Source organism: Canis aureus, chromosome 35, assembly GCF_053574225.1.
Source record: "Canis aureus isolate CA01 chromosome 35, VMU_Caureus_v.1.0, whole genome shotgun sequence".
NCBI lineage: Eukaryota > Metazoa > Chordata > Mammalia > Carnivora > Canidae > Canis > Canis aureus.
This window is the reverse complement of record NC_135645.1, coordinates 20,755,836-20,778,787: the sequence shown is the minus strand read 5'-3', so window position 1 is coordinate 20,778,787 and position 22,952 is coordinate 20,755,836. Positions and strand designations below refer to the sequence as shown.

The following is a 22,952-nucleotide window of genomic DNA, read 5'->3' as shown; positions in this document are numbered from 1 at the left end:
TTGGTCTCCCCCACCCCATTCAAAGGGTCCCCCTCAATATTTCTTGCAAGAATGGTTTAGTGGTCCCAAACTCCTTTAGTTTTTGTTTGTCTGGGAAAGTGTGTAGCTCTTCTATTTTGAATAGCAGCCTAGCTGAAGTATTCTTGGCTGTATATTTTTCCCATTCAGTACATTGAATACATCCTGCCACTCTCTTCTGGCCTGTAAGTTTCTGTAAACGGATCTTTTTCCCTTTCTGTTTGCAAAATTCATTCCTTGTCTGTGAATTTTATGAATTTGACCGTGACATGCCATTGTAGTAGTTGGCATTTGTTGAATTTAATGAGAATTCCCTATGTTTGTTAGATTTTGATGCATGTATCCTTCCCCAGATTAGGGAGGGGTTTTCAGCTATAATTTGCTCAAATAAAACTTCTGCCACTTTTTCTTTCTCTTCCTCTTCTGGGACTCCTATGATATTAATGTTATTCCATTTTTAAAAGTCGCTGAAAAAAAATGCATCACTGAGTTCATTAAGTTTACCTTCATAATGCATTACCTTTGTTTCCCTCTTCTTTCAGCCTCATTATTTTCCATAGTTTTATCTTCTATATCCCTGATTCATTCTTCTGCTTCATCCTCATTTAGCTAAAGCAATTTTGAAAAAGAAAAGCAAAGTTAGAGGCATCACAATTCTGGGCTTCAAGTTATACTACAAAGCTGTAGTAATTAAAACAATATGATACTGGGATAAAAATAGACACATGGATCAATAGAACAGAACAGAAAACTTAGAAATAAACCCACAACAATACAGTCAGCTAATCTTTGACAAAAAAGGAAAAGCTATTCAATGGGAAAATGACTGTCTCCTCAAAAATAATGTTGGAAAAACTGGACAGCAACATGCAAAAGAATAAAACTGGAACATTTTCTTATATCATACACAAAAACAAATTCCTAAGGGATTAAAGACCTAAATGTGAGACCTGAAACCATAAAAGTCTTTGAAGAGAACACAGGCAGTAACTTTTTTGACATAGTCTTAGAAATTTCTTTCTAGATGTTTTCTGAGGCAAAGGAAAGAATAGAAAATAAACTATTGATACTAACATCAAAATAAAAACTTTCTACACAGGAGAGGAAAGAATCAACAAAACCAAAAGACAGCATTCAGAATGGGAGAAGATATTTGCAAATGACATATCTGATAGAGGGTTAGTATCCAAAATCTATAAAGAATTTTTCACTCAACACCCAAAACCCCCCAAATAATCCAGTTAAGAAAGGGGCAAAAAACATGAACAAACATTTTTCTAAAGAAGACATACAGATGACCAACAGATACATGAAAATATGCTCATCCCTTATCATCATTGAAATGTAAATCAAAACTACAATGAGATGTTACCCCTCACACTTGTCCAAATGGCTAAAATCAACAACACAAGAAAAAACCAGCCTTTGGTGAGAATGTGGAGAAATAGGAATCCTCTTGCACTGTTGGTGGTTGTGCAAACCAGTGCAACCACTGTGAAAAACAATTTTGGAGGTTCCTCAAAAATTAAAAGTAGAACTATCCAGCAATCACACTGTTAGGTATTTACACAAAGAATACAAAAACACAAATTTAAAGCTGTGTATGTATCCTGATATTTATAGCAGCAATGTGCACAATAGCCAAATTAATGAAACAGCCCAATCATCCGTTGATTGTTGAAAGAATAAAGATGCAGTATATATATATATATATATATATATATATACATATATATATATATATGTATATATATATATATATTCTTTACCAACAGAACATATATATATATATATATATATAATGGGATTATATATATTTTTATAGCTAAGTATTACTCGCTATAAAAAAAGAATAAAGTCTTTCCATTTGTAATGACATGGATGGAGCTAGAGAATATAATGCTAAGTGAAATAAATCAGTCAGAGAAAGACAAATACCATATGATTTCATTCATATGTTGAATTTAAGAAACAAAACAAACTAGCAAATGGAAAAAGAGAGAGAGGCAAACCAAGAAACAGACATTTAACTATGGAAAACAAATTGATGGTTACCAGAAGGGAAGTGGGTAGGAGGATGGTTTAAGTAGGCGATGGGAATTAAAAAGTGTACTTGTTGTTGTGATGAGTACTGGATGATGTATAGAAGTTTTCAATCACTATATTGTACACTTGAAATTAGCATTACACTATATGTTAATAACTGGAATGTAAATAAAATATTTTAAATCTTCATTTCATGAAAACTCCACTGTATTCATATCAATTGCCTGATTCAGATAGGGCTGGAAACACTCATGTAATACCCTTTTTCATATATTTTTTAGCAATGTGTTCTTTGATTACCTTCACATCCCAACAACTTGGTAATGACATTTTTTTTCATAAAAAATACATCAGTTTTTATGATAATTTAGCAATAAAAACCTACGTTATTATTTACAAAGTTTCTTCAGCTTCATACCTTCTGTCAAATTTTAAGATCATTTTGGATTTGGGAAAATTTCTCAGGTTTTCTTTACGTATGAGCCATCAAATGTTAAAGTTTTATCAAATTTCTGAATCTGTACATTACAAACTTTCTTCCTTCACTACTCACATGCTTCCAGTGTCAGTAATAGCATGGAAATACTCAAATCACAATGTGATGTGTGGCTCTGCTTTTTTTGTAATGGTGCCAAATGAGTTTGTACACTGGGCAGTAGGAGGATTGCTGGGAACCATTGCTACACCTGAATAGCCAGCAATACAGAAAACTATTCATGGGAGTGATTGAGAACGTAAATATATTCCACAGACCCCAAGTGAAAGTATCCCTAACTCAATTTCCCTGCCGCTGGGTCCTGAAAATATACATGACCACATCAAATCCATGATTGGAAGGCAAGTGTGATGGTGGGTTGTCAGAGTGGAAAAAAACAGCCTTACATATTGCAATTAAGATATACTTTGCCAAATTTACAAAAAAACAATGACTATGTGACCACATTGCTAGAGCTGATTCCAGGCTTGTGGCATTAAGGACATGAAGCCTGATATATGTTTCAGTAAATCCACTTCTGTTCTCCGTTTTAGTAGTCCTACAGGTGATTTGCTGGGACCAATTTATAGCCTTGGGGTTAGGGGGATGCAATCGTGCACATCTTTCCAACTCTGTTTTCATTGACCTCATGTTGGGAGATTAGAAATTAGTCTTAGTGGGAGAACTTACATCATAGAAAAGGGCAAATACCACAAATAAAGCCCTTTATTGGGGGGTTAGAGGGTGAAGGAGCTGTTCTTTACCAACAGAACACTTGTCCTGTTATCAGTTTAAGTAACACATTTAAAATGTAGGATGAGAATTCAAGATAATAATCAATATTCAGAACTTGAATTAACATTAAATATTCTCCCCTCTGTAAACTTCAGCCATTCTCAGACCAGAAACTTATCCTGAGAATGGGTTTAGAACTCAGGATAGTTCTCTCTTTTTCAACTCTACTTCCCCAGTTACCAACAGCTTTAGACTCTGAATAAAGAGTAGAAATGCAGCAGAAAGATCTATTTTTTGGTACTTCTGCGTTATTTGGGCTTAGATTTTAAACTGAACCTTTTTTCTATTTTAAGATTTTTAAATCTTCCTTTGTGTTTTGTTTGCATATTCCTATTGCTGATTTACACCCAGAGGAAAGTCTATATAAGGACAGAGGGAGAATGTGGCTTGTCTGTAAACTGAGGAGAAGCCTCTGGAGAAATGAAGCCTGCTGACACTGGCCTTGGGTTTCTAGCCTTCAGACCTGTAAAAAAATAATCTAGGGATTAGGACATAGCTATCTTGGGGAGGAGGTGGCATTATTCTACCTACCACATAGGCCATCAAAATCCTCAATAATATCATAGCTAAGTCTGGATTTTCCATCTATACTGATCTTTGAATTCCAATTTTGTCCTTTTAATGGAAGCTAATAGTGTCAATCTAGTAGATAGGTGGTTGGAGTTACATAAGAAAATGTTTATAATATTCTTAGTATAGGGTCTGGCACATAGTAAATGCTCAACAAAATTCAGCTATTATAATATTTATTGTCAATAACTGAATAAAATGGATTTACCTCATATTTTCAACCATTTTATAATCAATGTTTAAATATCCCTAGACATCAAACCTCCCTGTGCACCAGAGTAGGCCATGGCATACTGCAGATTTTCCCCAAAGCATTCACATGAGTGTCCAGCTACCTTGGAGTTTCTGATTAGACATCTCACAATATAATGTATATGTTCTAATTTATTCATGTGATAAATGTTCCTTCAGAATTCTTAAATATTATAAAATATCAACCATGATAGAAAAAAAATATGAATTTCCTACCCATTTCTCATCTCAGCCAGATAGACCTGCTAAGCAAATATCCTCGGAAGCAATTCTGGTTAAGTGTCCTTTTAATATTCTTTAGGATGAGGTCAGCCTAATGCCTTTTGTTCATCTGCTTTCAGAACTCCCTTCACATCTTTCTTATCTTTCATTAATGAAGTCGCTTATCCACAACTTTTCCCTAAAACTCATATACATATACACACACACTGTGTTGCCCCTTAACGCCCTAGTGAGAGTAGTAACACCTATTATGCTCAGTAACAGACTGTTGGAATGATGTGAACACATTTTGAAAACGATAGAGCGCTCTACAAATGTAAGACATCACATTGTTCATTACAGATACTTGTCTTGATAATGGAGATATTTGACATGTGGAAGTGGTTAAGTATGGTTATTTTACCAATGTAAAATACCTCTTCTAAAACTTTGCTGGCTACTCTTACTTTAATAACTAAAAGGGATGATTGTTTTCCTGGAAAAAGACTAGCTTGGTTATCATTTGAAATAAAATAAAAATTAAGATCCTTCAAGTAATATTATACTTACATCCAGGGCATTCCTCCTGTGTCTATTGCCTCCATAGAAGTTAAAAGAAATCCAGTAATAATGAATGATTTTTGGCCTACATATCAATTGCTACAATATTTCATTGTTAATTTTTATTCAAAATTAAATATGGAACCAAATAGAGGTAATACTATTCTCTGCTAGTCCTTCCTATTAAAATGTCCCTCCCATATTTCTAGCTTGTAAATGCAGCCATCATATATAAGACCGCCTTCTGGGATCTCTGGGTGGCGCCGCGGTTTGGCGCCTGCCTTTGGCCTAGGGCGCGATCCTGGATACCCGGGATCGAATCCCACGTCGGGCTCCCGGTGCATGGGGTCTGCTTCTCCCTCTGCCTGTGTCTCTGCCTCTCTTTCTCTCTGTGTGACTATCATAAATCAATAAAAATTAAAAAAAAAGAAGAAGAAGAAAAAAAAAAGACCGCCTTCTTTGTGGGAAAGCTTGTCTAATATCTTTGGGTAATGAGTTTAAAAAAAATATTTACTAATGCTAAGTGCTACTATGTTCCTGCCCATATTGCTTACATGTCAGTGCGGATATAAATAGTCTAAGAATAAAGTCTGTGTGTGTGTGTGTGTGTGTATATATATATATATATATATACACACACACATATTTGTATCACTAAGTGAATCAAGTATACTTATATAAGTATGTTTGTATATATAGTGATAAGTACTGCCAATAAAAGAGGGGGAAGTAGAATAGGAGCTATAGTCCCAGAGAATATTAGGGAAGTATCCTAGGTATTTGAAGGAAGAAGGGAAAATTAAGGGAAAATTGGAAAGGGCCAAGAAATAAGCTGAGGAAGAAGATGCTGCTGGGGTTGTAGGGGGAGGTAAATGCCCTCAGTGGGCAGGGAATATATTTGGTATGTATGAGGAGTTGAAGAAGTAGTCAAGGTTCAGAGTATGTAGACTTGTAGACTGTGATGAGAATTTAGAATTTTATTCTGAATACAACCAAATTCTGAGTGTGACACAATGACAGGATCATACTGAAATTTTCAAAGTATCACTGAAGCTGTTTTGTGTAAATAGTGACTGATAAGGAGTGCAAAAGTTTAATCAGAGATACCAGATAGAATTTTATTGTAAGAGCTCTGATGGAAGGTGATAACAGCTTTCTCTTTAGTTTTAGCAAGCAGAAACAAGGGGTCAGATTCTGTATGTATGTATTTTTTAGAGAGAGAGAAAGGGAGGGGTGGAGAGGGGCAGAGGGAGAGGGAGACAATAAATCTTAAACAGGCTCCACACTCAACAAAGAGCCTGACATGGGGCTCATTCTCACAACCCCGAGATCATGGCCTGACCTGAAATCAAGAGTCAGATGCTTAACAGACTAAGCCACCCAGATGCCCCCCTGTATTTATTTTAAGTTAGATACAAGAGTATGTGCTCTCAGATTAGATATGAGCTATAAGAGAAGTGTCAAGGATAATTACAAGGTTTTTGGTCTATACAACTGAAAAGATGGAATTGCCATTTGCTGTGATAGGAAGTCCACAGGAGATAGATAAATGGTTTTCGGGGTTAAGATAAAGAATGAGTCAGGTTTAGAGTATACATACATTGCTTCAGACAGTCTGGACTAGCCATTGCCAAGATGGAGAAGACTTCAGGGTAATCAGGAGTTTACTCTGGATAATAAAAGCTTAAGATTTTCATAGATGCTCAGTTGGAGGCAACAATTAGGAGTAGATTAAATACACAGAACTGGATTTGAGAAGAAAAAAAGTACTGTGTTGGAATTATACATTTGAAAGTTGTCAGTGCAATTATGGTATTTAAAGCCATATGACTGGATGAAATCATCTAGGACACAAATGTAAACAAAGAAGAGAAAATGTTCAAGGACTGAGCCAATTTATTTTGATGAGTATATTGAAACCCAGACTAATTAAGGGATTTCCTCTAGTGTAGCTAATGATCTCCAGGGCCAGGATTAGAAATGCAATCTCCTTAATCTCTAGCCAGTGCTCTTTCCAATAAACATGCCTCTACCTTGGGTTAAAATGTAAATATATGTTTCCTATGTAGCCATATATTAACACACCCGAGGACAAATAAATTCTAAGGCATCCTTCTAGCTTTGAATGTGGATTCCCATGTATGTGGATTCCCAAAGGCGTTCTTCACCTCAGAACACCATACAACCAACAGTCATTGTGTGGAGCTCATCAACACACTCTAAGACAATGTGCCTTCATCAAATTGCAACTGCTACCAGAAGAAAAGTGCAGTCATCTACTACAGCTCCAAAATACAAATCCTCAAAGAAAGGCATAAGGTTTACGGCATCAAGGAAATAAAATAATCGTACTGTATCTCTTCCAATGGAATGATCACTTTCCATTTATAGTACAGTGATATTATCCATATATCTCACCCACCAGATAGGGAATTCCTGAGTGCCAAGGATCTTTTGCTATAGGTATTTTTACTCTCCTGATTATAGAAACTGTTACCTGGCAGGTTTTCAGTGAATGGTGTTTGAGGGGAAAAAATGACAGAATGAAGGAAGAAAAAAAAAAAGATGAAAATGCTATGCTATGCTATTAACATTAAGAAGTGTAGAAATTGAGAGAATTTGTTAACTGGCAGTCATTAGTTCTGAGAGAATAGTTTCAGCCAAGTAGGAGAATAGGAAAAGATAGCCCTAAGAAATAGAAGGGAAAAAGAAGGGGATTACGGAAGAAAAGGCAAGATCAGGACAAGGAGAGCCCAGAACCTTAAAAAAAAAAAAAAAAAAAAGAAAAGAAAAGAAAAAGAAAAATCCAGTCATGATGAGAAAGCTTAAAGTTGCAAACAAATATAGTGGATGTCCGAAGGCCTGGAAAACATGAAAGAGGGAGAGAGATTAAAGAGGGTTGGTTCACTGATTAGTTAGACTTGTAGGAGCAGAGGAACGTTTTCTTATGATATAAGTGGGGAGTAAATTGGTCAAGAACATTTTGATGTAGAAAACAATTCAGATAAAGGTGAACTTAATCATAGTGAGGTGGGAAACAAGGTCACTCTTTGAAGTGAAGAAGATGATGGTGTGTTTGGCTAGTATATGAAGTGTCTGAAAGTATTAGAACAGTCACTGTGAGGACTCTGATAAAAAGTCCCCAGAAGATAGTAGATGGTTTTCTGAGTTGGAAAAAAAGGATGAAAGCGGTATGAATTTGAAATGGAAATAATATTGCTTCAAACAGTCTTTAGTGGAAAAGTTTTACTAGCACTAATTTTGTAAAATAATTATGCAAGTACAATTGTGAATAGTCCCTATCCTTGGAAATATAATTTATAGAGAGTTTAATACAAACATATCACTTCTTGAGTAATTTACTGTGTGTTGCGTTTTTAATTTAAGTACCTCTCATGAAATAACTGATTTTATCCTCCACCAAATTCTATGAGATAGAATCTATTAATATCTCCATTTTAGTTATGACTACCTACCAGAGTAGGCCAAACTCTGAGCTGGAGTTCAAATGCCATGGTCTTAAACACAGAGTGAGGAGTGAGTGACCAAAATTAAATAAATTTGTATTTGTATGTGCATGAAGCTTTCTCTTTTCTTATCAGTCCTGTGGTGTAAAGAAAAATGCAAGAGCTAAATCAAAAGCAGATCAAAGCTGAACAACTGTTAAGACAAAGAAATGAAATGAGACAGCAGTGTTCTGAAAAATGGAAAATTTCAAGTAAGAAAAACACACATAATGATTTAAGAGATGAAAAATCCAGAAATATGTGGGGTCAACATATTTCACCTGGTTAAAACAATATCTTTGGTAAAGGGAATCTCTGGGAAAGAGTTTCGTTTAGAATGATAAAAGCCATTAAAGTTCACACTATAGAAATTTTAATAGGGTTAAAAGTGAACTTCTTCCAGGATTATGAAGGGAAATGTATGAACTGGAAGAGAACCCATTAAAGAATACTATACATTTTTTTATATCTTGGAATAGTTTGAGAGAAGGTCATTCATTCACTTATTCCTTTAATTTGTTTAACACTTATTTGTGTTTAGAATTATGTAGTGGCCATTTAATTGTGGGATAGTTAGGAAATGAACATAGACAATTTTGGTTTATTGACTTTAGATGGCATCTGTATAACTTTACCAAGGAAGCATTTTGTCTAAAGGAAAGATCTGCTGGTTGTTAAAATAGGAAAATGAGGGAATGTCTACTGTAACAGGTAAGAAAGTTTAAGAAAACAGATTCCTTGGCTTAGGCTCTGGAGACCTATGTCCAGGTGAGTCTTTCCCACCTACCAGCATGTGACTTTGTGCAGACTGCTTCTAGCCTCCTTGGGCTCCGTTCTCTCATCTGTAGAGAAGGAGTTGATATGTCAGGACCTTTCTGGATCTACCATCAATGAGTTCAAACACATGCAAACCATCAATGAGTATCTAATATTAAAATTGAGACCCAAAACACAAAGAATATAATGATAAGGATTCCTCTCTTGAACGAACTTCATTAGGACCGGTCTTTGGCCAGTTGACCCCATTTGGTATAGAAACCCCACACTTAGTATCTAATCAAGTTCTTCATCTTCCCCACTTGATAACTAATCAAGTTCCTGTGTTGATTTTTTGTCTACTGCCTCCCTTACGCTGTACATTGACTATAAATCCCCATCTGTCTTTGCTGTATCAGAAGTTGAGCTCAGTTCTAACCTGAAGTCTCTCTCCTACTGCAATAGCTCAATACAATCTGACCTGCTGTTTTTAGCAGATGTCCAGTGCAAATTCTCTTTGACATTAAAGATACCAGAAATTGAACTTTACATCTACCGGATATAGAAATTTGAGATGAACACAAGGACAAAGATAGAGAATACATGGAATCTGATTTCTTAATATTAGCAAGCAGATTTAAAAAGTAATATTTATGGGGAGGTGGTTGTGGATGTGTGTGGAGTGAGAAAGAGAGAAACAGAGAGAGAGAGATTGATTTTAACAAAGAGCTATTGTGCACATCTTTTGGGAAGGAAGATATGGGTCTATCTGTTTTCCTGAAAGATTTTGTGTACCGGTCATTGTGGAGAGCTCCATTTTTCCCCTGTAAAATGAGATAAAATTGTGCCCTTGTTTTAGTTTCTTTTGCATAAATGGTATGTTTATTTTCCATATTTGAAAGTTTAGAAGAATTAGATGAAGTGTTGCAGATTGTGGAATCCTAGAGCATACTTCTTTCCTTCTTTCTTATACCCATGCTTAGCCATTTAAATAGTATGAAAATAATGCATTTAAATGTTTAAACACTATTTAGACTAGCCCAGGATGCCATTTTAAAATATCCCTAATTGTCTTTATCTCCCCTGGCCCCAGGGGAATAACTTGTTCTGGCTCCATTGGGGTTTTACGAATTTTATTTTTTGTAAAAAGATATGCTTGAAAATAAGGCGACTTGTCCTTTTATTTATGATCTTAAAACAGATATTTGCTGTTATGGAGAATGTTTTCAAACACATTCATAGAAAATAAGCTTAATACCTAAAAATATTTTGTCTGAGAAAGGCCGCAAATGCCTGAAGACCATTTCACAGGTATGTTGGTAAAAATTGCCCTGATGATTGCAAAGGTCTTAACTATGGAAGGACTTTTACTCTCCATGAGCGGATTCTCATATATTTATTTTGGACAATACCTCACCTGAGATTATTTTTTTATATTCTTATTCAGGCCAATCTTAAGTTAGACATTTAAGAACACCAAAAAACATTTTCTTGTATTAAGGATATTGACAAAAAATATAAACATGCACTTTCTGAAATATCTGGATCTTATCCAAACTGTCACCTTGGTTAACTTTTACATGATTTAAAATGATATGGAGGGATAAATGGAAATAAAATCTAATTCACATTGGAAAGGAAGACTAGAAATTCAAATGGCAACTAAAATAGATTTATCATAGGATATTCAGTAAGTGAAGAAACAAAAGAAATGCATATAAAATCATAAAGAAATATTTAGAATACAAGGCAGCATGTTTAAAATGTTTATATATAGCACTTACATATTTATAATTCATATACTGATTATTTGATATTGAGATAACCTAAAAGAGTAACTTGTAGAAAAAAGGTACATATAAATATAGATAAAAACAAATAAGAAAACATCAATGCTTAATAAGTGAACTATAGCTAACTCAACAATTACCAATAAGATGACTTTCATTAGTTTTAAACCTACAATGAAGATCATTAGTCTTTGGCTTTACTCAGTCCTAGGTTAAATTTCAAAGTAGAACAGGTATGAATGTGATTCACTAACAGTTTCCTTTCAATAGCTTTTTTCTCTTTCTAGTACTTATTCTTTTCCTAAACAATTCTCTATTCTGCATCCTAAAAGCAAGCTAGCCTGATTCTAATTTGTTGTCAAAAAATCCCTGCTAAGCTTATTATATCTCCTAAGAGAGTTGCAATTTTAATAGGATTTAATATAAAAAATTTTGCCTCTTTATACAAACTATTATTAAAACAATATAATAGAAGAGAAATTTGAAAATAAAACCAACTAAATAATTCCAACACAATACGCCAATAGTGCTTTTGTAATTTTTGCTACTCTCTAGTCTATGACCATATACAAAACTAAGGTTCATATAATTTTGGAATCTCCTTTTTTTAAAATTTATTATTAAATTAAATTGTAAAACTGTGTATCATTAAATCACTTTCTACTGTTTTGGTGATTTTTTAAAATGCAGAACATAACATTTTAGATATGAGAAGTTCTGTTTCGCTTTTGTAGGTATTTTTAATTAATTAAAAAATAAGTTTAAGAAATCAATGTGTAGGGCAGCCACGGTGGCTCAGGGGTTTAATGCTGCCTTCAGCCCAGGGCATGGTCCTGGAGACCCGGGATCGAGTCCTACATCAGGCTCCCTGCATGGAGCCTGCTTCTCCCTCTCTCTCTCTCTCTCTCTCTGTGTCTCTCATGGATAAATAAATAAAATCTTAAAAAAAATGGACATGTAGAAACAATTTTCAAGTTCTCTAGAATAGTGATATTGCTTTTCAAAAGCTTTTTACCAATTTACAGTGCTACCAGTTAATGTATAAATGTACCAGTTTTACCCCTACCTCATTAGCATTGGGTATTATGTTCTTTAATTTAATAGGTTTTAAATGTACCTTTTCATTGTTTTAATTTGCAAGTCTTTAATTACTAGAGAACTTATTCATGTTACCAGATGTTTATTTTCTTCCTGGATTTTTTTTTTTAATTAATTATCTGCTCTTGTTATAGATCCACTTACCTACTGGTATCTTGATGTTTCACAACTTTGAAAATGTACCCTGTATTTTAAACAGTATCTATTTTTAATGTTTGATTCATTTTTCATCTACTTCTTGTTTTCTATATTGCTTAAATTTATTTGTGAAAATTTAAATGAGATTTTTAGTGGCTTTAAACTTTTTTGGCCATGGTAATGAGGGTACAGAGTGATATTTTGAAAGGCTTCTGGATTTTTCTGGTACTGTTCAAAACATACCAAATAGGCATGCTTCGTTAGCATCTTTAGCATTACAGATTCCAGTAATGAGTTCTTTTATGCAGATCTATGGTACATGGAGATTCCTGATAATGAAATGTATCCTAATAGGAATATGTATTTAAATTAATAAAGGCACTGAGATAATGCAGCAAAAATGGCTAGGCTAAAAGGATTGAGAAGGAAAGCAATGGTAAAGCTATAAATTGTATAGCTTCTCAAATTGGATGGGATCAGGCAAAGGCAAGTAATATCCTAATGCTTGGAGAATGTATGCAAAATATAAAGGAATATAACTATAGTAATGAAATATCCTGAAAAAAATTAAGCAAATATCAAATACTTTTGTAGTCAGCTCATATGTAATTATGTATGCATACAGCAGCTACTATTGAAGTTTGGTTTGAGTCCTTTACCAAACCTTTATGAATAGAGAGGAAAACAGAGATGCAGTAACTAACTCATTAAAGTCCACAGAGCAAGACAGTGACAAAATCAACACCTAGTTCACAAATGCATTATGTTTGTTTTGCTTTCAACCTTGGTTCCAGGATTTCCCTCACATTATATTGGACAGATGCAGGGAGGCAGGGAGTAATAACAACTAAAGAAAAAGAAACAATAAACAGTGTGAAACCTTCTTGCAGTGGTTTTGATGGTTTGGCTAATTAGAGAAATGGTGGTAAAACCTGTTTCAGTGCACCTGGCACACCCACACACACCTCAGACCCCACTGCCAAAAAAAAATCATGTTTGTTTTATTTCCTCATTGTCTTCATCTGATGTAGGATTCATTGTAATAACATCCAGATTTACTGTGAAGTCTTAATTAGTGAAAATATACTAACTTTACTGGTACTGTAGGGTTTTCATTTTTGCTTTCTGACATGTTTATGTGAAGCTGCTATGTAATAAATACACTATTTGCAAGTTCTTGAAGAGCCACAAGACTTAATGTGACATCTGACTCACTTACATTTAGTGGAATTCTGGGCTTAAACTGAATCGATTTCTGACTTACTTGCTAATGATCTCTCCAAATAATATTCGTGAGGTTTCTTTTGTTCTCAATTCATCCATAGTCTTTGACTATACTTTTTTTTTCTTCCCTAGCAGCTCCATTTCTTTCTGGTTGAATTTGTACTTCTTAGTCCCTGGTAAAATTTCCGGTGGTCCAGAATATGTTTTTGAGAACAATACACATTTTATATTTTATCTCTTCTTCAACCACTGTGAAGGTGATTCCATTCCAGATACCTAATGCTGGGTGGAGACGAGATTTAGGGAGCTAGAGCAAATCTGAGGGAGCTCCAAAAGGAGATGATATGAAATGAGTGCAAAAAGGAAAACCAATCTGGGACATCTTTTTTTTTTTTGGGGGGGGGGGACATCTTTTGAAGCTAACAGAGAAAGTATAAAACAAAGAGAGAGAGAGATAGAGAGAGAGAGAGAGAGAAGGTAGCAGGGAGAATTGGTACTTTCTAATTGCTATGACTCAATTCTCTATCCTCAAATGCAAATGCCAAAGAAATATTTCGGTTTCATCTTTGTATTCTCTCTCAATTTTCTTAAGGAATGTAAATCGAAGAGTACTCCTGAAAACTTAAAATAAATATGTCATTGTTTTTCAGACAAGAATATTACTTATTTTCAACCATATGAAAGTTTGGCAAGTCCTGTGGTCTCCCACAACAGATTCCAAATTAGATCCTGATGTTAGAATTCTAGATCTTGGATCCTGAAGGATAGAGAATCAGGGATGTTGGGTACTAATTCTAAAATTAAAATAAATACCTAAGAAAAGAAAAAGCATGTCCATCCTGGCTCATCAAAGAACTGAATATAGAAAAAATAAATAAATAATTGAAATAATAATAAAATTGAAGGAAGAGACTTGCTCAGGAAAGGAGATTAAAATTGGTTTAAAAAAGAAAGCAAACAAACCCAAAACCCCAAAGATACAAATATGTAAAAGCATATAAAGAAACAGAATGATTTTGAAGTAACTGAGCATTACAACCTGAGAAAATTTAAGAAAATACTGGGGAGTAAAGAGATTTAATATACTTAAGCATTTGTTCTGTCACACACTAGGGAAATAAATTAACAACACATCAAATAGTCCCCATGGGTTCTCTTTTCTTTGTGAACAACTAATCATTTTCACTTTTGCCTGGGGCTCTGAAACCTTTGGAATGAACTTGGAGCAGGTTATCAGGGAGTGTTTTTGGTTGTCTGATTGAGTCAAAAGGGTGAAAGAAAATAGTTAATGGACAATTAAGATGTCTGCCAGTCCAGGGCCACAGATTAGTTTTCATTCTAATGTCTCTCAATTAGCTGCTGAAAATTCAGTACAAAACAGACTTGATACGTAGAGAGTAATTAGCACTTTCATACAAACATGGATTAGGGGCAACCTTGATGTTAGCAGAAAATAGGATGCTAGTAAAAGTAACCTTGAAGGAATAGTAGAGATGCAAAGCCTGCGTAGATTTGCTAGGCCACAGTCTTGACATGCTTCCACGTACAGCCCAAATCCGGGGTTACTAAACTCAAATTTACTGACTACTTTGGAGCAATGCAAGGTCTTCCTGGCTTATATAAAAGCAAACAATCACATGAAGTGAAAAACAAAACAAACAAACTAAAAAAAACAGAAACCAGGACTGTCTTTTGAAATGAACTTGTAGTAATCAGTGAATTTCTGTGGGAAGAACAAAGCTAATTACAAATAGCAATAGCAATACCAGCTCTGGGAAAATAAAATTCTACCATTGTTTCATCCTGTAGCTCTCCAGCATTGTACTGAACCCTCAGGATCCTCACTGTCTCACGCAACAACTGAAGAGCTTGGACATGATGAACACTAAGATCTAGTGCAGATCTGAAATCCCATGATTCTGTAACCGAGTTCTTAACCCTTTCATAAACATTGCTTTTATCCATTCCACTGGGAAAATTTGCACTACAAAATTACCAAATATTTAATGCCCAAATCAAAGTAAAGACCACGTAATCTAGTGTATTCCATGATACTTATGAGACATTTAAGAATAAGAATGAAGGGCAGACCCCCCCCCCCCGCCAAAAAAAAAAAAAAATGATGAACAGTAGATCAGACTATATCCTCACAGGGCATTTTAGAATGATTTTTTTTTAAGATTTTATTTATTTAAGAGAGAAGAGGGAGAGAGAGAATGCAAGTGGGGGTGAGGGGAGTGGAGAAGCAGAAGGGGAGGGAGAGGGAGTGGGAAAGAATCTCAAGCAGAATCCATGCGGAGTGCAGAGCCCCATGTGGGGCTCATACGCACAATCATGAGACCATGACTGGAGCAGAAACCAAGAATGGGATGCACAACCAACTGAGCCACTCAGGTGTTGTTTTTTTTTTTTTTTTTTTTAATGTGTAAGTATACTTGTCTAACAAGTATGGTAAATAGAAACATTTTTATTTTAAAATATAGTAAAATATATTTACAATACGATATCAGGAAAGCCAATTGAAATCGCATGTGTTTCTCTTTATGGGTTCTAGATACAATAATTTAAGATACAATAATAATTGAGACAGGACAATTTATGTGGCATACAACTGAGCATAATAGCCATGTGATGACTTTTTATACTTTATTATAAACTCATTTAATTATCATTCATCCATCTTATTGATTTAATGGATACTTATTAGATGCCAACAACTATGCAAGGTATGGAGGTCAGGATACTCAACTACAAAGACCATTATTCTCGACTTCAATAATCTTAGTATTTAATTTAACTTTAATATATAAAATATAAATCTTCCAGAGAAAACTCAATCATCTTATTTTTTCCCCCTAATGATAGACTTATCTCTCTCTTTATAAACAATAGAAATGCTGATACTGCTTCTACTCAGACAGCATTCTGTTATATTGTTTCTACTGCTCATGTCTTTCGGCAATCTTTTAGGCCAATGTTATCTTCAAAACTCATATATCAACACAACTGAATGTTATTTTGACTGAGGAAAAACCACATATCCTTCACCTTTTATTGATCAATTGTGAAGAAAGGAAATGCTGGTAAGGCATACATAATAAAAATAATAACTAATATATCTTAATTTGTGAGTAAAGACATTTGTATGGATGTGTAAAATAAGGAAATACATAAGATAGAAATAAAAATCAAGAGCGAGCATACCTATGGAAGTTAAAAAAGATCAGAGAACAGGGGCACCTGGTAACTTAGTTGGTTCAGTGTCTGCCTTCAGCTCAGGTCATGATCTTGGGGGTCCTAGGATTGTAGGGATCCTCACTTAGCAGGAAGCCTGCCTCTTCCTCTGGTCGTCCCCCTGCTTGTGCTCTCTTTCTCTCAAATAAATAAAATCTTTAAAAAAGAGAAAAGAAAATCAGAGAATAAAAAAGAAAACACAAAACAAGGGCAATATTAAAATAAATAAATAAATAAATAAATAAATAAATAAATAAATAAATAAATTAGCATAACATGGGCCCAACTTCTATCAGAAAGATGCTAAAAACTTACTCTTGTGTCCCTGAGTAGCAACAGATGAAGCAGCTTGATGAATGTTGCTGTGGGCCCTAGCTTCATCCACAGAGGTCACAGAAGCTTATTGATGATCCAAGAGGGATAAAAGGGTTGGGAAGAAGAATTATAGCACGAGGAGTGACAGACTCAATCTGATTACAGAATCTAAGTCTCTATCATTCTCCAGATTAATATTGAATTCTAACTATATTGACCTTATCTAATATCATGGAACTATTAATTTAATAATATAGGAAAGAAAAATTAACAAAAGAGAATAAAGTACCTATAATTTTGAAAGATGTTGAAGGGGGAATCAATAAATAGAATTTTGTTTTCTTGGACAGAGCTCCTGGGCAGCTTTTCCAAGACATGAGCTGCTTGATCACGAGCATCCTAGGAGGTTCAGAGGAACTAACGAGAGGGATCCCTGGGTGGCGCAGCGGTTTGGCGCCTGCCTTTGGCCCAGGGCGCGATCCCGGAAACCCGGGATCGAATCCCACATCGGGTTCCCGGTGCATGGAGCCTGCTTCTCCCTCTGCCTGTGTCTCTGCCTCTCTCTCTCTCTCTCTCTGTGACTATCATAAATAAATAAAAAAATTAAAAAAAAAAAAAAAAGGAACTAACGAGGGACCATGTATTCATGTTTGATTGTCCATGAGCTTTATGGGTTCTCCATAGCTGATTTGGCTACTGAATGTAAGCAATGGAAAAATAAGCATAAATTTTAGAATATTTATTTTGACCAGTATAAGTGCCACAAAGCATTACAGATGCATTTTTTTACAAAGAGAAGGATATTACATGTTAGACTTCTTCAAGAAGACAGTGACATTTTTTTTATTCCAAAGTACCTTTTACTTTTTCTTTTTATCTGTATTTCATACCTTCCTATTCTTAAATTTGCTAGTTCAGATTACCAAATTCATCAAACCAGGAGAAACTATGTATAAAAATTAGATACTTTTATTTATATAATATTAACATTGCTACTATTTATATCTTTTGACCTATTTTCAGCAACTGTACCAATAAAATTAAAGTACATCAAGAAAAGTAAAGTAAAAAAATCATATTATGTAAAATTATGAAAAAATAGTAGAATATAGTCAATAATATTGTAAAGAAAAAATTATAATTTTAAATACTATTTCAAATCCCTGTACTTGCATGATCTTAAAGGGTAAAGTATGGGCAATCCCAATTCAGTGTCAATCATAGAGTGGGAAGGCAGCATAAACATTTTACATTTCAATTTCCTGTTTCTTTCTTCAATATCTCTGGACAAGGAGGATCAAGCTAATATTTGCTTCTAGTGTAGATGGTATAAATAATGGTTAAAAACCTGGACTCTGGACTAAGGCTTTGTGGTGAGTCTTGCATTTTCCATCTTAGACAACACACTAAATCTATGTTTGCAATATTGAACAAATTATTCAATTTTTGTGGCCCACTGTTTCCTCACTTTAAAAACGGAGATCATGATAGTAACTACCTCATTGGTCCAATAAGGCCATTAAATGAATCTATCATTTAAAATAGTGCCTGACTCAGTGGAGTCTCTAAAATCTTCAGCCATTATTAGTATCTTGTGATTGCCCTATCTTTGTTGGATAATTTTTAATATAGAAAAGTATTCCATATATTGAATCAAACCTGTCTGCCTAAAACTTGGTCACATATTTCCCTTCTTGGTCCCTTCTTTCCAAAGGAAGAAATTTAGTGGTTGTTTTACTTAATAGTTATTCATAATTAGAAAGCAGTGCCCATGTCCCTTCTTTCTTCACTTCCTTCCTCCCTTCCTTCCTTCGTACCTTCGTTTTGTTCTTTTGAGGCTGAAACACACTCAGTTTCTTCACACATCATTTTTTTCCAAGTCTTTGCCATCTAGCTTCCTTCCTCCTAAAATTCCAATTCACTAATGTGATTCTTCCAACATAACATTTAGGAAATTATATGAAAATCCAGTACATACCCATTTATCATCATTTCACATTAGAAGTCTTATTTCCTTCTATCCAATTCAGTTTAAGATTCCATTATTTTAAATCTAGAACATCATATTTTTTGTTTCTTGATTTACTTAGAAAATGATAGGAAAATAGAATATCAGAGTTAGAAAACAATTTAAAAATCAAATAGTCCAAATCCCTTGTTTACAAATGAGGAAATTATAATTGTAGACTGGCTAGGGGAACAATTTTACTAAGGTTCCAAGACTTATTTTCCTAATATCAATGAAACCAGGACTTGGCCTAGAATCCAAGACCCATAGGTCAATATTTTTACTCCAGCGCCAGATCTAATTGACTGCTAGTCATCCTGATGGGGAAGATCTAAAATTTTAATCTGGCTCCAAGGGAAAGAGTGCTATTAGAAATGTCTGCCTTAGCAAAGGAATACAAAGTGGTACACTCTTACTTCAGATATCCTGTTTTTAATATAAAATTATCTTAATCCAGATCACTCCAAGACTGATTAAGTAAGCAATTGATTTTTCTGAATCCAGGTGAGAAACTTCACATTTATATTTATCAGATTATTAATTATTATTTTGAGCCTATTCTAGTCCATTGACCTATTCTCAAATCTTGATTCTGATATGAAATATATTTGCTATTCTTTATATTCATAAGACACACCAAATTTGATAAGCATAAAAATATATCTTTATCAAATCATTCATTAAAATGTAGAACAAGGTTATTTTTAATACTTCCATAATATTTATCTCACATATTTCCTAAACTAGAGCTGAAAGCAAATATTCCATCTGCCAAGGGTATATCTAAGAGCAATCTAGGAGCAGATCTAATGAACAGGTCATATCCCAGCTACTCCAATTTCCTTTTTAATATGATATCATGGGAATAGGAGTGTGAAGAGAATAACTACACATACTTACCTTAGAAAATACTATTGTTTGTTCAATATAAAGGAGTAAAAGAAAGGATGAGTAAGCAGCTTAGGGGTAGGAGTATATGGGAAAGAACTGCTGAGGGCAGACAGCAGTAGGGAGAAGAGGAAATACATTTCCAGGTAGGCCAATTAAAAACTTAAAAAAAAAATAGTTTAAATATTTTATAGATCAATGCAGGAACATCAGCTAGCCCAGAAAACTAAATTGCAACTCTGAAAAGGACTTCCCGTTTTCCTGCACCATGAGGTAGGACAATGCCTGAAGCATTCAGGCAGCCTCTAGTTTTGAAGTGGAGCAGGTCACAGCAATCCCTAGCACTTACTGGCCAGTTCAAAACATTTCACTCCATTTTACTCCTGGGACCAATAAAGGAGTAAGTTGTGAATATTGAAGCACTAGCCAGCATGGCACCTGGCTGCCCAGGAAACATTTCATTTGCTAAGCCTTAAAGGCAGCTTGCTTATGGGTCTTTAAAAATCTGTACTGGTTTCTCATTGCTATTAGAGGACACTAATAAGAGGACACAGCAAACAAAATTAACGTTTAGCTGCTTTCTCCAGTTACCACTGAGTCAAATACTGGGACTTTTTTGGGTTACTATATTTTTATTATGACCTGGGCTCTTACAACAGTAAAAACAAAACCCAAAACCCAAGAAAACAAAACATAAGTAATCAAGAAATATGTTTCACACTATAGGAGGAATTGTGATGGCAGCCAGCACCTGGGAATATATATGTACACAAGGGGCCGTTGTGCTTGTGTGTATTTCTACTGCTCAGTCAAGGCAAACAGCAAGCAGCTGGCTGTGACTAGCTCAGACTAATAAGCATAAAATCAACATAGGCTGATCCAGGCTGAATATCAGCATCTGTTAGGCCATTGTCTCTGCTGCTATGTGGGAAGCAGAAGGAAGAGCCAAATAGACAGCCTGCTCTGAGGCAGAACTCAAGATGAGGGGCCCCTAACCACCTGCCAAGGTGTTAGTGGAAGAGCCATGGTAGGAAGCGGCCGTCAAACCCACAGAGAAGGCGCCTCATGCAACCTGTAAACTCTGTGCCCTTCTCCAGTTACACTTTCCCCTAGGGCTGCTCTAACCCAGTTTTAAGCAAAAGGCAGTGAAAAAAGAGCTATTAATGAATCAGGAATTAGTATTAAAGATCAGGAGATGTACTATCATTTCATGCTTCATTACACTTTGCAGAGAAAGCCAGAGGAACAAAGGAGGCAGATCCTCTATCACTGCAACAAATGGTGAGGTTGTCCTCTGATCTGAAGAAGTAATATTGAAAAATAAGACGTTAATTCTCACATCATATATGAGTAATAATTCACTTCTCACCTACTGTGTCCTCATCCTGCTGGGATTTTTCCTAGTTTAGTGTTGTCCTCAGGCATATTTGCCACTTCCTATGACCCCGGAAGCACTCAGGACCTTGCCATTCTGCTCAGATTATCCCAATGCCTGATTACTCCACAAAGTAAACTCTTCATCTCTCTTGGCAGGACAGCCTCTTGAATCATAATTTAAAGGCCAAGGCAGAAAACTGATAAAGAGACAAACAAGGGATGTCCTTTCCAATTCCTCTTGTCTAGTATGCCAGATTGGATGTTTGAAAATAATTATTTCCTCTTACTACTCCTCAAATAAAAACAAACTGAAAATTACTTGACATTTCTTTTAGCAGGGTAAGAATGTTAGATTTCTGCAGAGCATTTTCTACAATGGAAGAGTATGAATGAGGAAATTTAGTGTGTTAAAAAGTTGTGTTTTAAAAGTGTGAGCTAGAGGGATGTACATGATTGGTATTGAAGGGGGCAAAATACCACTCCAAATATGCCATTTTTTAAATATTATTTTGAGCTGCAGGCTCTTGAAAAGCAACAAATGTGGGGAAGCTTCCTCTGAACTCTTCTTATCTGCTTAAGACAGATCTTCCAGAAGAACTCAGTTTTCATAAATCCCCTCCTCAGGGGTTCAATCAACCAGGAAGGACTGACTCATCACAGGAGAGGAGTAGAAGTCGACGTCACATCTAGACAAACTTTGTCACAAACTATCATACTCGTCTCTTCTGCTAAGGGCCCAGTCATCTTTCCTAAAAATCATTTATTATCTCCTATGTGACCAACATCTCCCCTCACCTTTTCCTTTTAAGATGGGATTTTTTATTATTTTATTTATTTTTTTTAAAGATTTTATTTATTAATTCATGAGAGACACAGAAAGAGAGAGGCAGAGGGAGAAGCAGGCTCCATGCAGGGAGCCCGATGTGGGACTCGATCCTGGAACTGCAGGATCATGCCCTGGGCAGAAGGCAGGCGCTCAACCGCTGAGCCACCCAGGCATTCCTAAAATGGGATATTTAAAAAAAGATTATTTGAGTGACAGAGAGAGTGAGAGAGTGCACCAGCAAGGGGGAGGGGGCAGAAGGAGAAGCAGACTCCTCACTGAGCAGGGAGCCCAATGACACAGTGCTTGATCCCAGGATCCTGAGATCATGGATCTGAGCTGAAAGCAGCCCCTTAAACTGAATGAACCACCCAGGCGCCTCTTAAAATGGGATTTAATCCTAAATTCTAATCCACCTGGAGGATTTATTCATTTTTCCCTGGGTATTTCCCACATATGCCAGAGGTATACATGTTAGTAAACTTCTGTTTGTTTTTCTCTTATTAATATGTTTTTCTCTTATTAATCTGTTTACAGGGGTCTCAACTTAGAAGTCAGAAGAGTAAAGGGAATATTACTCTTCCTCCCTAATAGTATGCAAACATTCAAACATTTGTGTGATGACGAAAGAGTATATGTTATGAGTCTTTAAAAGAAAGCCAAGAGAAATTGCTGTTTTGGTTCACCAGGAGACATTAAAGATAATAGCAAGGAGAAGCAGAAGAGATCAGAGACATAGAATTTGCACTATTTAGTATAAATGCAAAGAAAGGGTAGTTTATGAATGAAATGTGACAAATTCATAAACTGTGATTCACTGTGGAGAGAAAAAAGGAAATTAATGTTACAAATTGGCTTGGCATTTTTATTTTTTCTT

At 35.2% G+C, this 22,952-nt stretch overlaps 1 long non-coding RNA gene across 1 annotated transcript in view; it reads right to left on the bottom strand.

The window, feature by feature from the left end:
- LOC144305258 (uncharacterized) overlaps positions 1–629 on the bottom strand; it is a 44,630-nt gene extending 44,001 nt beyond the window's left edge. Inside the window, exon 1 of the long non-coding RNA XR_013372320.1 lies at positions 539–629. This is a non-coding gene — a long non-coding RNA (uncharacterized LOC144305258). The remainder of the gene's footprint in view (positions 1–538) is intronic.
- Between the last annotated feature and the right edge of the window lie 22,323 nt (positions 630–22,952).